General features: G+C 44.3%; 1 non-coding gene across 1 annotated transcript; it reads right to left on the bottom strand.

Moving 5' to 3' along the window:
• Positions 1-6,570: 6,570 nt before the first annotated feature.
• Trnai-uau (transfer RNA isoleucine (anticodon UAU)) lies at positions 6,571-6,645 on the bottom strand. Its single transcript has one exon. It is a non-coding gene; the product is annotated as a tRNA-Ile (tRNA).
• Between the last annotated feature and the right edge of the window lie 1,526 nt (positions 6,646-8,171).

Raw genomic sequence — 8,171 nt, forward strand, 5'->3', positions numbered from 1 at the left:
ATTACCTCTATTTGATTTTGTATTTATAACCCTGTAATCACCAGACCAAAAGTCTTGTTCCTCCTGCCACTGAACTTCACTAATTCCCACTATATCTAACTTTAACCTATCCATTTCCCTTTTCAAATTTTCTAACCTACCTGCCCGATTAAGTGATCTGACATTCCACGCTCCGATCCGTAGAACGCCAGTTTTCTTTCTCCTGATAACGACGTCCTCTTGAGTAGTCCCCGCCCGGAGATCCGAATGGGGGACTATTTTACCTCCGGAATATTTTACCCAAGAGGACGCCATCATCATTTAATCATACAGTAGAGCTGCATGTCCTCGGGAAAAATTACGGCTGTAGTTTCCCCTTGCTTTCAGCCGTTCGCAGTACCAGCACAGCAAGGCCGTTTTGGTTAATGTTACAAGGCCAGATCAGTCAATCATCCAGACTGTTGCCCCTGCAACTACTGAAAAGGCTGCTGCCCCTCTTCAGGAACCACATGTTTGTCTGGCCTCTCAACAGATACCCCTCCGTTGTGGTTGCACCTACGGTACGGCCATCTGTATCGCTGAGGCACGCAAGCCTCCCCACCAACGGCAAGGTCCATGGTTCATGGGGGGGGGGGGGGGAAACTACATATCGCTAGTTAAAGGCTTCACTTATGTGTGGTGTGAAAGAATACCCTCTCAGTGAACGATGATCTATCAAAAGCGCGTCATTTTTGACAGTCTGTCACAGTTAAATACAAAATAACGACATTTGTAGAGATAGATTGTACCATGTGTATACCATACACGGAGGTACAGCTGATGTATCAAAGCCATAAAACAGATGACGGCGCCGTGAGCTGCGAAGGGAGAGTTAGTAGTTCACGACCAAAACCTACTAAAGTTTTTTCTTCAACTATTGTTTTCTGAAGGATTCTCGGTCTATCTTATTAATCTAATTGATGCAGTATCTGCAACAGTCGACGTTATTTTTACAAACGATGCATTTGTCGCAATTCTCGCTGCAAAAGCCAACAACTGGAATGTTTCCCCAGAGGAAAGAAATATTAGCATGGGTGTTACGTATATACAACTACTTCTTGGTTGTATGGACTGCCTCCTGTCTGCATCTTGCCAGGAAATATCTTTCTGAATGATGGTGAGCTGCTCCGCAAAAATCTCCTATTCCATTAAAATGAAATTACGAAACAAATTCCGATCCAGTAAGCAAGTTTATGGAATACGTAACTTTCGGATGCTGGTACTCAATGAAACATTAACAATATGGATAATATGCACGCACAAACTAACATTAGACACTATTATTTTACTGTATTCCATTTAAAAACCGAAAATAGGATGGATATTCAACTTAGTTAAAAAGAAATATCTGCTATTATGTATCTCCGATCGTTGCACAGCTCTGCAGCATTATGTAGTGTTCCCCAGACAGCAGTTTGTATTCTACTTTTATAATTTAAGTGCTATAAGGCTTAATAGTGATGTTTCAAAATATATAAAATTAATGCATCGATTGCATTGCCCTTTAGGGCTCTCCTCAGATTTCATTTAAACATGTTGTGCCTTCGAAGCCTTCTCTGTCTGTAAATCTTTTTATATATTTCATAGATACGGTTCTTCATCTGCGAATTTGCTGCAAATATAGATATTAAAACTATAAACACAAAAAATATTAATTTATATGGGATATGTGTGTGTAATGCTGGGCATATTCTCTTTCTTCTCTGCGTCATTCATTTTCCATGCAATTACTATCGAATAGATTCATATCTTGAAAGATGTTTACCATGTGCAAATTGACAGAATCGAGTCACCAGACCCACATCGGACTGTTTTAAGTTTCAACTATTATTACGATACCTAAAATTTTCGTTTTAGAATATGAGCTATACAAAGATGCATGCAGATCGTTTTACTTTCCGTAGCAGCCATAAATTTTGAAATATCAGTTTAGTTATCGAAACAGATGAGGATCTACGAGATCTAAAGTAATTTTCGATCAGAATAATATCGAAAAAGGATTTTTCAACTCTAAAACTGGAAACAGGATAGAGAACCGTAATCGGAAATCAGTTTATTAATGATTTCATAAGAAGGTTATTCTAAAAAAAGAGCGTTAGTTTCTCTAGACTTTTTTCCAAGATAGTGAAAGGCATCTCATTTTACAACATTTTTAATATCTTAGAGGATTTTTCTATACATTCGCTGTTCAAATTTACGCATTTGTCATAGTGCAGGGAAAAAGCTCCACAAGCTTTCCTATGCCTTCTGCATACCCAGTCGGCGCTAAGTTATTCAATCAAGCACTTACATCCTCTTTCAGTTCGTTGTCATATCCGTAGTGTTTTCTCCCATTAAAGCCGTTTGAAAAAAGGATGTTAATCACTCGGACGAAGTCTGGGCTGTGAGGCGAGTTTACACAAACTTTCCACTTCATCCACTGAAGAAAATCCTTCGCCAGTGGAGCATACTGTGGGAGACCGTTATCGTGAATAAGCACAGCCCCACTGGACAATCCAAGTCGTTCGTTTCGAACGGTGCGGCGTCGTCGGTGTAGGATCCGACATTACGCCTATACATTTATGATATCTACTTTAGGCATAAGATTGTTGAGTAGGACGCCCTTTAGATCTCAAAACACTTTCGCCATTAACTTTTTATTCCTAATAGATTGTTTGGCTTTTCTTTTGTTTTTCTTGGAGATCGAGAATGATGCCATTCTATTGACTGGCGGTTTGTTTCTGGGCTCTTATGCGATCCTTTATCTCGTCACTAATGAGAATTTGATTCGAAGCTATTCTCCATCCTTATCTTACCGAGCGAGAAATGCCAGTGCAGCTCCCATTCGCTTATTTTGTCTTCATCTATCAAACGCCGGGAAACTCAAATGGTACGCACTCTTCTATAGCCCAAATCATCAGTAACTATTTTATAAAGAACTAACTTTCAAATTATAGGAAAACACGAGCTCAGTCCATCAATACTGAAACTTTTGTCCTACTGATATTTTCCCTTCGAAGCTCGATTGAGTTCGTCAGCCACAATTAACGTCTTGCATAATAGTTCCTCATCAAGAATGTTCATTCGACGATCATCAAACATGTTGCACTATTTTCGAACTGAATCTTTATTGTTCTAATTTCCATTAACTTCAGTTATCTCTCTGTAAATATCGACAGGGCAAACTCTTTTTGCATATTAAGTCCGTAGGGAGAGATTTCACGGGAGAGGTAGGTCACTATATCTTGTCTTTCTTAACCTTGAGGAGGCATTTGATTAAGCATAACATAAGATGATCTGGCGTGTTCTTCGCGACCAAAAAATGGGTAAATATGCTGTACAACAACAACAGCAGTCATGTGCGATGATCTAAGGGACTGGCTGACAATTTCCGAAGTTGGCTTTCATCTAGGCTCAATTCTGTCTCCGCTGCTCTTTGTCACCATAACGCTCGACATACAGAAATGTGTACCATGGACAATACTATACGCTCATCATATGATGCTTGCGACGGATATCGAGAAGAATCTTGAAATTTAAGTACAAATCTGGTATGACTGACTGTATAAATTTGGCCTCCATTTAAAATTACACAAGATTAAGTATATTTAAACTATTCTGCCTCATGGAACTACAGATGTTAATGGCGCTCATTTCACCAAGGTAGATACCTAGGGCGTTGGTTACAAAGTTACGGCCAGGTAAGTAAGAATGTACTAACGAGATTAAAAAGACATGGATGCGATTCTGAGACATCATATGTGTTATTTGCGATAGTAAGAAACTTGTATGTCTAAAATCAAATATACCTCGTACAGTGCTGAGACCAGCTGCGTTATGCAGTGCAGAGGTTTTCCCGCATCTAGAAGTGCTGAGAACTCGCTACGTGACATGGAGATGCGGATACTGAGAAGAACATATCACCGATACAAAGATATGATAGAATGAGTGGCTTCACTGAATAAGAAGGTGTAAAAAAAATAGAAACCTCGTTAGTATGGGCACATCACACGGGCACTGCTGAGTTCAGTCATCAGCTCAGCTTATCCTCTCACTGTTGAAGGCCAGAGATAGCGTGAAATATCTAAATAACGTTGGCTGGACACTACAAAAGCAGATCTCAAAATCGAAAAGTCTCAATAAAAGGGAAACGTTGGATCGTAGAAAATGGATGCATTGCGTAAAATGCAGACCCCACCCGGGAGAAGGTACTGAGAAAAACGATACTAAGAAGACTACACCACGAATCCCAGGCATGGCAGACCATTAATGTTGTCTTATACACACACAAAAAGAAGTTTTGCATCACCCCGGATTCCAGAAGTCCTGAACAGAGACGCTGACTGCGAATATTGTATTACAGACTGTTCAGACTGTTCAGAGATGTCACTAAACACGCCCAAAGATGTAAACAAACATGCATGAGGAGCGCCTGTTAGACAAGCCGAATGGACAGCTCGGGATTGGTATCACGTTCTCTTCACCGATGAGTGTCGCGTATGTCTTCAACCAGACAATCGTCGGAGACGTGTTTGGAGGCAACCCGGTCGGGCTGAACGTCTTGGACACACTGTCCAGCGAGTACAGCAAGGGGAATGTTTCCTGCTCTCTTGGGGTGGCATTATGTGGGGCTGACGTACGCCGCTGGTGGTCATGGAATGCGCCGTAACAACTGTTCGATACGTGAATGCCATCATCCGACCGATAGTGCAACCGTATCGGGAGCATACTGGCGAGGCATTCGTCTTCATGGACGACAATTCGCACCCCCACCGTGGACATCTTGTGATCCACTTCCTTCAGAATAACGACATCGCACGACTGGAGTGGCCAGCTTGTTCTCCAGACATGAACCCTATCGAACATGCCTGTTATAGATTGGAAACGGATGCTTACGGACGACGTGACCCACCAACCACGCCGAAACGCCATTGAGGAGTGGGACAATCTGGACCAACAGTGCCTTGATGAACTTGTGGATGGTATGCCACCACGAATACAGGCATGCATCATTACAAGAGGACGTGCTACTTGTTATTAAATGTACCAGTGTGTATAGTAATTTAGACCACCACATCTGTAGGTCTCGCTGTATGGTGGTACAACATGCAATGTGTGGTTTTCATGAGCAATAAAAAGGGCGGAAGTGATGTTTATGTTGATCCCTGTTCCAATTTTCTGTACAGGTTCCGGAACTCTCGGAACCGAGGTGGTGCAAAACTTTTTTTGATGTGTGTATTTAGAAACGCAGAGTCGAACAGTGAACGATCGTTCCTGCTCATTGTTAATAGTCATACTGGTGCTAACAATTAGGAAAGTCTACGACACGGCGGGGGACATGGCAGCCAGGAATGGATGGGAGGGAGAGCGGGGTGAGTGGTGGTAGTAAGGGGAGGGAGGGGGTGGGGGAGAATTGTGTGGTTCTTCACATCATAACAGTTTTTGCTTTTACTTTTAGAATTTTCTGGTATTGTAGAAATGTTAGCAACTGTAATACTGGAAATGTAACAGCAATGTTCGCCACGAGAGAGAGTGGCTCGTCACATTAGCCCGTTGGACCGAGAGTGACGCACGTGATTTACTTTGCAGGATGACGGGCTGAGGTCTGCCTGTCGAGATGTACTGTGCTGCAAGCGACGATGGAGTTCCTTCCAGTGTGGGTGAGATAAGCGCTTTGGTCGCGCCGCGAGCCACACACAGCGCCGGACACCCGCCGCGGCGCTGTGCAGACAGCCGGAGGCGGCTGTGCAGCGCGCGCACGCGTGACGTATGCGCGCCGCACCGGCAAACACAATCACGTCCCGGCCGCCATTGTCGCACCCCATCCCCAGCCCCATGTTGACTCCTCTTCCCTGCTGCCTCGTTCCACTGGGAGTTATGGGAGTTATTTAAGCAAACGAATCCTCTCATACTCCGCAGTGGTGTACAGACAACACCGGGAATCTCAAGCATTGGTTATCTCGAAAAAGGTTACTTCGGCAAACCATTTCGCCTTCGATGAAACCACTAGCTCGTTAACACTCATAGTACAGCGACGAGAGGAAGGTTCACGAAAATACTGGAACATCAATCTCGTAGTCTCTTTAATTGACGTTTTTCTCCGCTTTTGCTTGTAATTGTTTCTTATCACGCTGTCGTAATTGCGGGGTGTTCGCCATAGTCAGACATCTGCAAAGTATAATACAACGTACGTAGATAAACATAACAGTATGTAAAACAGTGTGTACAACAAATATGCATTCTGCGAGCCATCCAGCAAGGAACTATATGTGAGGTGCTTCCAGTGGACAGCTTAACCTGGAAGCTGAAATCCCTCACCACGGTGCCGGTCAATGCCCTGAAAAAGTCAGTCACTATGGCAGGAGTTCGCTGGGGCACTGCTGTTGTGCGTCGCCGTTGAGGTTGCGCGACGCGCTGGCGTTACAGTGAAACTGTAGGGGCAGCTATATACTTATATGGATATACAGACACCACTGATGACCTGCAGCCGTCTAGAACTTAACGAGAATTATATTAATACCGTCAGCTGCTCACGGGCGTTGGTATATATCAACGAGGACAGGTGAAAATGTGTGCCCCGACCGGGAATCGAACCCGGGATCTTCTGCTCATATGGCAAACGCTCTATCCATCTGAGCCACCGAGGGCGCAGATGATAGTGCGACTGCAGGGACTATCTCGCGCACGCCTTCAGCGAGACTCACATTCTCACCTCGCATGTCCACACACTACATTCGTAGTGTCCCACGCCATCACACTCAAGTCCCGAAAGAGTTCGGGGAATATGTGTGCATCCGCACAGAAGAAGAGGCTTATGGCCGGTATTGCCAAACTATTTACTTATATGGATATGGTGTCTGTTCTTTTGGACATGTCCAAAAGAACAGACACCATATCCATATAAGTATATAGTTCTGGCAAACTTCTTTTTTGATAACATTCAGGAGATCGCCGACATACGACATAGCAACCAGTTTTAACATGGTAGAAATATTTTGGACTCTCAGGTTTCTCGGCGTGATTGATTAATGGTGTGCTTTCGAGAGTTCAGTCGAATTGTTGTTTCTAATGCACTATAAATGGCTCTGAGCACTATGGGACTCAACATCTTAGGTCATAAGTCCCCTAGAACTTAGAACTACTTAAACCTAACTAACCTAAGGACATCGCACACACCCATGCCCGAGGCAGGATTCGAACCTGCGACCGTAGCAGTCCCGCGGTTCCGGAATGCACTATATTTCGACTACAAACCCAGTCGTATTCTGCAGGTGGTGCGAGATGTCTTGTTATGTGTGGTCACTGTCTGGACTGGTTGGCGTCGAAATATAATGCATAAAATGGAAACAGCAGCTTGTACAATTTGCCAGAAGTACAACATTAACGTTACGGACGTAGCGACGACTTTGCGAAATACCGGCTATGTGAACCAAAAGTAACTGTGTTGCGTACCCAATGGTATATGATAACTGAACGCCAGGTGATGGGCCATATGACGAATCCGATCTGGCAAAGTAAATCCTCCTCGAAGTCTTTCATCGTGATGCTGTGCTGGGAATCGTCTGAAAAAGATGATATACTGCTGCTCTTGTACCTGTTGCTGTCTTCGGGATCAAGATTGTCGGCGCGTCTCTCTCTGCTGCCGCGTCGCAGAAATGGCCGCCATGTTGACAGTGCGTTCTCCACGTGCGTTCATGTTTTCCGCATTGATAGTTGTCTTCCTGCCAACAAACCAATTTCTGAATCGCTATTCGTAACGCGGCTGTACGATCCTGCGTGGCCGTGAGATAGGTATGTCCTACCTCGCGGGCGCTAGTGGCGTGGGATCGATGTGATTGTGCAAGCGTTCAGTATGGCCTTCCGGAGCTCATCGATTCGACTTTCGCGTGACTGTCACGGGATCCAGATTAATGCGAACAGCTATACGGCGGAACGATAAAGTGGATGCTCGCAGGCCAAGAGCCTGCCTCACATCTGCGTCGGTGTTCCGCAGACCACCTGATGTGTGTCGGAGAGTACTTTCGGCGCCACTAACGCATCCCCTCTTCCTTGCTCCAATCGCTGGTGGTGCGTGGGAAGAATGATTGTCGGTAATCCGTCGTGGTCATTTCGCGAGATGTATATGGGGGGAAGTAATATGTTGTTTGACTGTTCCCGGATAGTACGACTTCGAA

The sequence above is a fragment of the Schistocerca nitens genome, chromosome 1, assembly GCF_023898315.1.
Source record: "Schistocerca nitens isolate TAMUIC-IGC-003100 chromosome 1, iqSchNite1.1, whole genome shotgun sequence".
Lineage (NCBI taxonomy): Eukaryota > Metazoa > Arthropoda > Insecta > Orthoptera > Acrididae > Schistocerca > Schistocerca nitens.